Source organism: Podarcis melisellensis (assembly GCF_964234715.1).
Source record: "Podarcis melisellensis genome assembly, chromosome: 1".
NCBI lineage: Eukaryota > Metazoa > Chordata > Lepidosauria > Squamata > Lacertidae > Podarcis > Podarcis melisellensis.
In genome coordinates, this window is record NC_138528.1 from 105,688,734 (window position 1) to 105,695,337 (window position 6,604).

General features: G+C 45.1%; 1 long non-coding RNA gene across 1 annotated transcript in view; it reads left to right on the forward strand.

Moving 5' to 3' along the window:
• LOC309380470 overlaps positions 1 to 6,282 on the forward strand; it is a 12,704-nt gene extending 6,422 nt beyond the window's left edge. The window contains exon 3 of the long non-coding RNA XR_014172948.1: positions 6,143 to 6,282. This is a non-coding gene — a long non-coding RNA (uncharacterized lncRNA). The remainder of the gene's footprint in view (positions 1 to 6,142) is intronic.
• The last annotated feature ends 322 nt before the right edge of the window (positions 6,283 to 6,604 follow it).

Consider the following 6,604-nt stretch of genomic DNA (forward strand, 5'->3'; position numbering starts at 1 on the left):
TTCCTCCTTCGTCACCTTCTCCCCTACGGGTGGCACTGAGGGCCCTTTGCTTATGAGACCTTTGCTCTACTACTTTCAAGGCTCACCGGGTTCTGGGAGAGGGGGTGGGTCTGGGATGCTTTCTAAAGACACTGTCCATCAATTGTTGCCCTCCTGATGCTTCCTCTTCCTCCTCTCCCATTATTTCCCAACTTTTCCCCTCATCTGCCTCTAAGCTGTGGCCTCCCTCAAACTCCTGTTGTAATTCTGAACTGTCTTCTTCTCTGGAAGGGTCAGGCTGGGGAGGGGGCCTCCACCATTCCTCCTCTGCCCAGTCCCTGACACTGTGTGATGAAGGTTATTTGATCTAAATAGTGCCCTAAAAGAGCTCATCAAAATTAAGAAGCATCGTAAGTCGTTGAGAATACTATTACCCACCTAAGCATAAGAATAACCCAGAGTCATACTGCTTCAGTCACTGGAGGAAGTACATAGCCACCAGGTAACTACCCATTGATAGCTCTTTTCCCTATGAATTTGTCCAGCCTCCTTTTAAAGCCATTCAAGAAAGGCATGTTATCATATGGCCATTTACATACAGTGATTCCAGTACGAATGTAGGAATGTGTACAGTGATTCCAGTAGGAATGTGTTGAGTGTAAGATATCAATTAGGGTATTCTGGATTGCAATGATGCCTGCCAAAGGGTGGGGAGGCAGGACGCATTGGGCAACTAGGCCTGGAAGTCACCCACAATCCTGGCTACAGGATGAAGCCCACCAAAGGGCATGATTCTGTGGGCTCCATTCAAATCTGGTGCCATCTTTGCCACTAAGCTGTGTAAACTGGTAGGTAACCTTGGACCATTCACCATTTCCCAGCTTTATCTCAATTGTTCATTTTATTTTATTTTACATTTTTCTGGCTTTAAATTGCTTTTATGTGTTGTATTTCATATTGTCAAGTTGCTTTAATACATTTTATTGAAGTGACTGATTGACATAATAAATAACAGCAACAATATGATGATAAAAACACAAGAATACGTTGCCCAGCCATGTGTACATTGGCTCATTTTCTGATCCTAATTGGAAATTTGTTTGAAAAACAAGAACCCAGCCAGCATCTGCAAATAAGTGTTTCTCTTCCTGTTTCTACTTTAGCTGTTGGGCTCTGATCCTCCTCCAAGTGGCTTTATTTGATAGATAATAAACATTTGTTTGTTCGGCTAGTAAAATAGTCACTGTCAATTCTGGCCATGGAGATTTGAGTCAAAAATAGATCTTTAAGCTTGAAGCAGAAAGTCGACCGTGCAGGTTTCTCCTCAAGAGGTGTAACACATCTCATTACCACATTTTGGAAGAAATCTGCTGTTAACAGAGGATTTTCTTCTTGTTTCAAGGGCATGAATATAATTAACACTTTATAATTTATGGAGTGCCAACTGCTCTACCACACATCTCCGAAACAGTAATGTGCTTTAGGGAATGCAAAAGTGTGTGGCACCTGCAACTCATTAGGAGGGCAGATTTTTAAAAATATATATCTATATAGATAAAGGTATTAAGGAAAGACTTGAGCAACCTACAGTTTTTCATTTATTTATGTGGACAATTTGTATGCTACTTATATTTAGCAAATCTCTGGTTTACAACAGAATTTAAAACAACAGAATATTTAATAAAGGACATATTAATACCAGACACCGTAAGACACAACAGCTAAACAGAATATCCCCTTTAGCTTCAAACTAAACATTAGCTGCCCTGAATTCACACAGGGAGGGCAGTCCAGGATCAAGCTGCTGAATGCTAGAAAGGAATCGGGACATCTATTCTTTAGAAGGCTAATTAACAACTTTGAATGAGTTGCAACATAAATATTGCCAACAGACTATGCACTTTGAATGACACCTTATGAATGTAAATCGGTGCTGTAATTCTGGAACCTTGCAGAGCACAGTCAAGAATGACAGACAGACGGCACTTGCTGCTGGTAAGACAGATCATGTCACACTGAATATGAGAAGAATATCAAGATAGCATTTGTAGAATTCTATCAAATGTCTAGCAAAAACCCAAGCTAGACTGCTATGATCATACCTCCCTTTCGTCTATACTCTCTTATTTCCTAGCTGAAATGTCAGGTGGTCCCTATGTTCTTGGCTTGTTTCTCTTGTCACAGAGCACATAGCTAGATAGAAGTCATCCATATTCTGCAGGGATCCTAATCCAAACTCCCAGGGATGTCCTCACATTCGTTTCCCAACACAAGGTAATGAAACCCAAGTCATATCGGAGCAGTGCAACATTTCTCCATTATTTTTTATTAAGATTGGGATGCACGTATCATCTGTCTGTTAAAGATGGAAGTGTGGATGATAAATATGCTAGAGCAGTGTTTCCCAACCGGTGTTCCGCGGCACACTAGTGTGCCGCGAGACGTTGCCTGGTGTGCCGTGGGAGTCACTAAGGCTTGTGCGGGCAGACACGTCTCTGGCCGTGGGCGTGTTTTGTGTGTGCGCTCGTGGGGACGCCGGAGCCGCCTTGCTTGTGGGTCGGGAGCTCCGTCGGAAGAGCGCACTCCTCGGTGTCTCTCTCTCTCTGCCTCCGCCCCGCGGAAAGCCTCTGCCTAACTTGGGTCTCCTCGCTGGCGCTGGCCACACACACTCACTCCAAAGTAGGACACGGCGCCATCTCTCCCCCCCCCCCGTCGAACTGCAAAGGAGAGAAGAGGCTGGGCTGGGAAGCGGAGGAGCCCTCTGGATCCGCGCGAGGAGGAGGAGGAGGAGAAGAACGCAATCTGCACGGACGCTTAGAAAACAAAACAAAAAAATATGGGGGGGGACATGCTCGTTCTTAAGCTGGGCGGGGGAGTGTCTGTGGATCGCGGCGCCCGCCCGCAGGAATCTCTGCGCGTGGTGCATAATTCATGGGCAGAAGGTTACCTATTCCTTCCCGGGCGGCGGGAGCAGCAGAGCGAGCGAGCGAAAGAGAGAGAAGCAGGGAAGCGCCTCCACCCACCCCGCGCCCTCCTTCCCCCCCGTGCGCACGCTTGGGCTCCGATCACGGGAACGGACGGGGTGGGGGGATGGACGGTGGCGCTTAGCCGCCTCGGAGCCAAAGGGGGCAGCCGCCTGCCCGCCTGCCTCCCTCCGCCGTGCGTGCATGCGTGATGACTGCCAGTTTCCAGGGGCTGCCGTTTTGTCACTGGTGTCACTGACGCGGGAGGGGGAGAGGCGCGCCGTTTAGACGGGCAAAATGGCCAGGAAAAGGAGGTTTGCACAAGCATTACGGAAGTTGCACCCAAGGTGATTGCGGGGCGGGGTGTAGTTTGAAGGACGATCTTGCTTTCGGGGGCCCAGGAATTTCCCATCTGCTTGCTGTTGGCGGGAAGGGGGGGGGCTTTTTGGAATCAGCCAGTCATTTTAAAGTGCTTCCCGACAGAGACAATTTTTGGGTCGGGAGGAAGGGGGGGCTGTGGCCCAGGTTGCGCACTGAATAAAGTATTTTATAATTTTCCATATTTCTGTTTACTTACTATTTCATAATAAAGTAATTATAAAATACTTTCTTTGTGTTTATTTGATTCCTATTAAAGAGAGTTACTTTATATATAGTCAATATAGGCACAGAGTTAATTTTTTAAACATTTTCTAATGGTGGTGTGCCTCGAGATTTTTTTCATGAAACAAGTGTGCCTTTGCCCAAAAAAGGTTGGGAAACACTGTGCTAGAGTGAGGGGGCAGGGAGAGAGAAAGAAGCTCTGAGTCACTTCATGAAACAGATGCAATTGCCCCAAATGTTTTCCTTCCTGCATTTTCATGCAACAAATAAACTACGCATAGTTCCAGAACATGCAGGCTGCTGAATACATCAGTGCAGTGCTCAGCCATTTCAAGGTATTGATGGGGTTTGGTCCATACTATGCCACTAGACCATGTTTCCTGCTTAGAGCAAAATAACAAACCTAAATAGAGATCTTAATCAACTTTAAAGCTTGTTTCCAGATATCACTAGGGACTGGACAGTGGTTGTCAAAAATATGTTTATTTGCAACTGTGGAAATGCCACACCTGGATCAGAAAACAGACACTCTAATTTTTGGGGTTCCCCCCTTCCAAATTTACATATTAGAAGAATACTGTTAATTTTTCATGAATGATTGTACATTGTGTTTTTAAGGGCATGTTTTCTCCAAGATATACAGTACACTTTTCCTTGGGAAAAATAAATATTAATCACTATTCCCAGGGAAAAAGAAATGATATTCACTTTTCTCAGGAAAAGTGTCAAGATACTTTTTTATATGCAGTTTTTAGCCTCCTAGCAAGCTTCCCTACCAGGTCACACCACCAGTCCACCTAATTCAGTACTGTTGACACTGAGTTGCAATAGCTCTGTAGAGTTTCAGAAAGGATCTTTCCCAGTTTTACCAAGAGACACCAGGGATTGAACCTGGAGTCATTTATATGCAAAGTAAGCACTCTACCTACTGAGCTACAGCCCTTCAAAGACCTCATTCTATCATTTTTTGACATCTTTGCAGCTTTCCTGTTGTTATGTATATTCTAGATTGCATTACTATTCACTCAACTTGGCATACCAGCCTTGGGTGCAGAAAATATGAAAACGTGATGAGAACACAGAGGTTTCATGGTTCCATGAAACAGGGACACAGAGAGAAACATGGCAGAGAGTTCTATCCCCATTGGAATGTATCCTGGTGCAGTGCTGTCTTTCTAGAAAAAGAGGTGCCAAAACTCACCATGAACACCTCCCTCCTTCTCTTAGAGTGGCAATGGTGCCCACCTGAAAGGTGCCAGAACTGAGTTCTGAAAAAAGGCCCTGCTGGTGGGCATGTAAATCTGGTTACACAGGAGCAAAGGAAGCCCAGAAGTTGAGGCAGAGCCTGCTAGGAAACAATAAAGAGGGTTTATAAAAAGGGTCAGACTTGTGGGATGTAATATCACAAAAGCAGTCAAATACAACATTTCCTGTTTGCCCAGAGTGGACACACAGTTGCTCCACCCAGGAGGACTTCCTGTCAAACCTGGTCTGGAGCATCCTTCCCCTGCGTGTGACCAGGTAGATGGGTGTGACCCTGACAGACCCTATGAAAGGGCTGGTCATGCAGCCATCTTCACTTTTTCCCTTTCACTGTTTCGCCTTGTTCCATCTTGATGCCTTTTGCTGTGTGCTGGCTCTCAGCCAGCCGCACATGGGCTCATCCCTCACAAGAGGATGAACCCACACCTTTCTCTGTAACAGTAACTAAAAGCTAAAGCCTGCCTTCAGGACCATACTGTGAACTGAATGTAAGTAAACCTTATCATTACTTTTGAAAGAAGACTGTTGTGTCATTATTGTTTTGAAGAGGCAACAAAAGGGGATTTACCAGGAACAATCCAATCTGGAGAAGCCAGACTGGATTGCTCAACTCAAATTGTTCTAACGAATATATCATCGAGCTTCCTGCTATGTACAGGGAATGTGCTCTGCTACTAGCTCACTAGCGTGAGTGAGGAAGGATAATATAATCAATATATCCTCTCCTACTATCCTCAACATTCCCATAAGACTGAATGTCTACACAAGCCTTCACAAGCCTTCCCCACCCCTGAAGTCCTGTCACATGGAGAGTGGGCATGCCTGCCACAACCACTGTAAGGAATGTGCAGCATGCAAACTGCGGTATGGAAACGTTTCATGCAGCCAGCTGGTGAGTGGCTACTTCAAACATAGTTTCAGTTCAGTGGGTCCCCACTCATCCAACAGAATTCAATGAACCGAAAAGCTGTCTTCTGACTGATCATGTGAATGAACTTATATGCATGTCAGCTGAAGGACTAGAGCTACTAGCTACCTGAGAAGCAAGCCGAAATGTGTTCTAGTTGCTCATGGATAGAGTTGTGCAAAAATGCAACAAGGAAACAAAGAGGCTATCAGCTCTCACAGAGAAAAACAGATCCTCTGTGTTCCCAGGCAGGTTGACAGGTGCGGGAGACAAACAACAGAGGAAAGCTATTACAATCATTACCTTGCTTTTGATCTTCCAGGGCATCTGATTGGCCACCTTAGGAGTGCTGAAGCTGAATGGCAACTCTAATGCTCCGTCATTCTTTGACTATAATGAAACAATTGTCTGTCTGTTTTTTTAAAAGGAAGAATGGTGGCAAGCAACTCACCCTGTTCAACTTCTGAACACATTGGTGGGCTAAACAGTTACCAGGGCTGGAAACTATCCCAGCTGCAATTAATATCTATGGATACCTTCCACTGTTAAAGTGAATGTGTCCCTGAAAAGAAAACAAACGTTACCAAAGGCCACTTGACCATCAAGCGACAGTGATGGACCCAGAAGTACCCCCGGGCTATATACCTGCTCCTTCTTGGTAGGGTGCTTTAAAGGTATGGTATGACAGCTACGCTAGCAGAATGCCCCATCTGAAGGCATTTTAAATTAGCTATGCCCAAGTCCTTCCTGTGGGTAACTCAAGTTGCTGAATGCCATGATACAGTAACCAGTGTAGAAGCTTAACCCATAGTGCCTGTGTTGAGTGAAAGACAGCCCTAGGTTATTTTATTGCTATATGTTGGCTGGTTCATAGTGTAAATAGGCTACT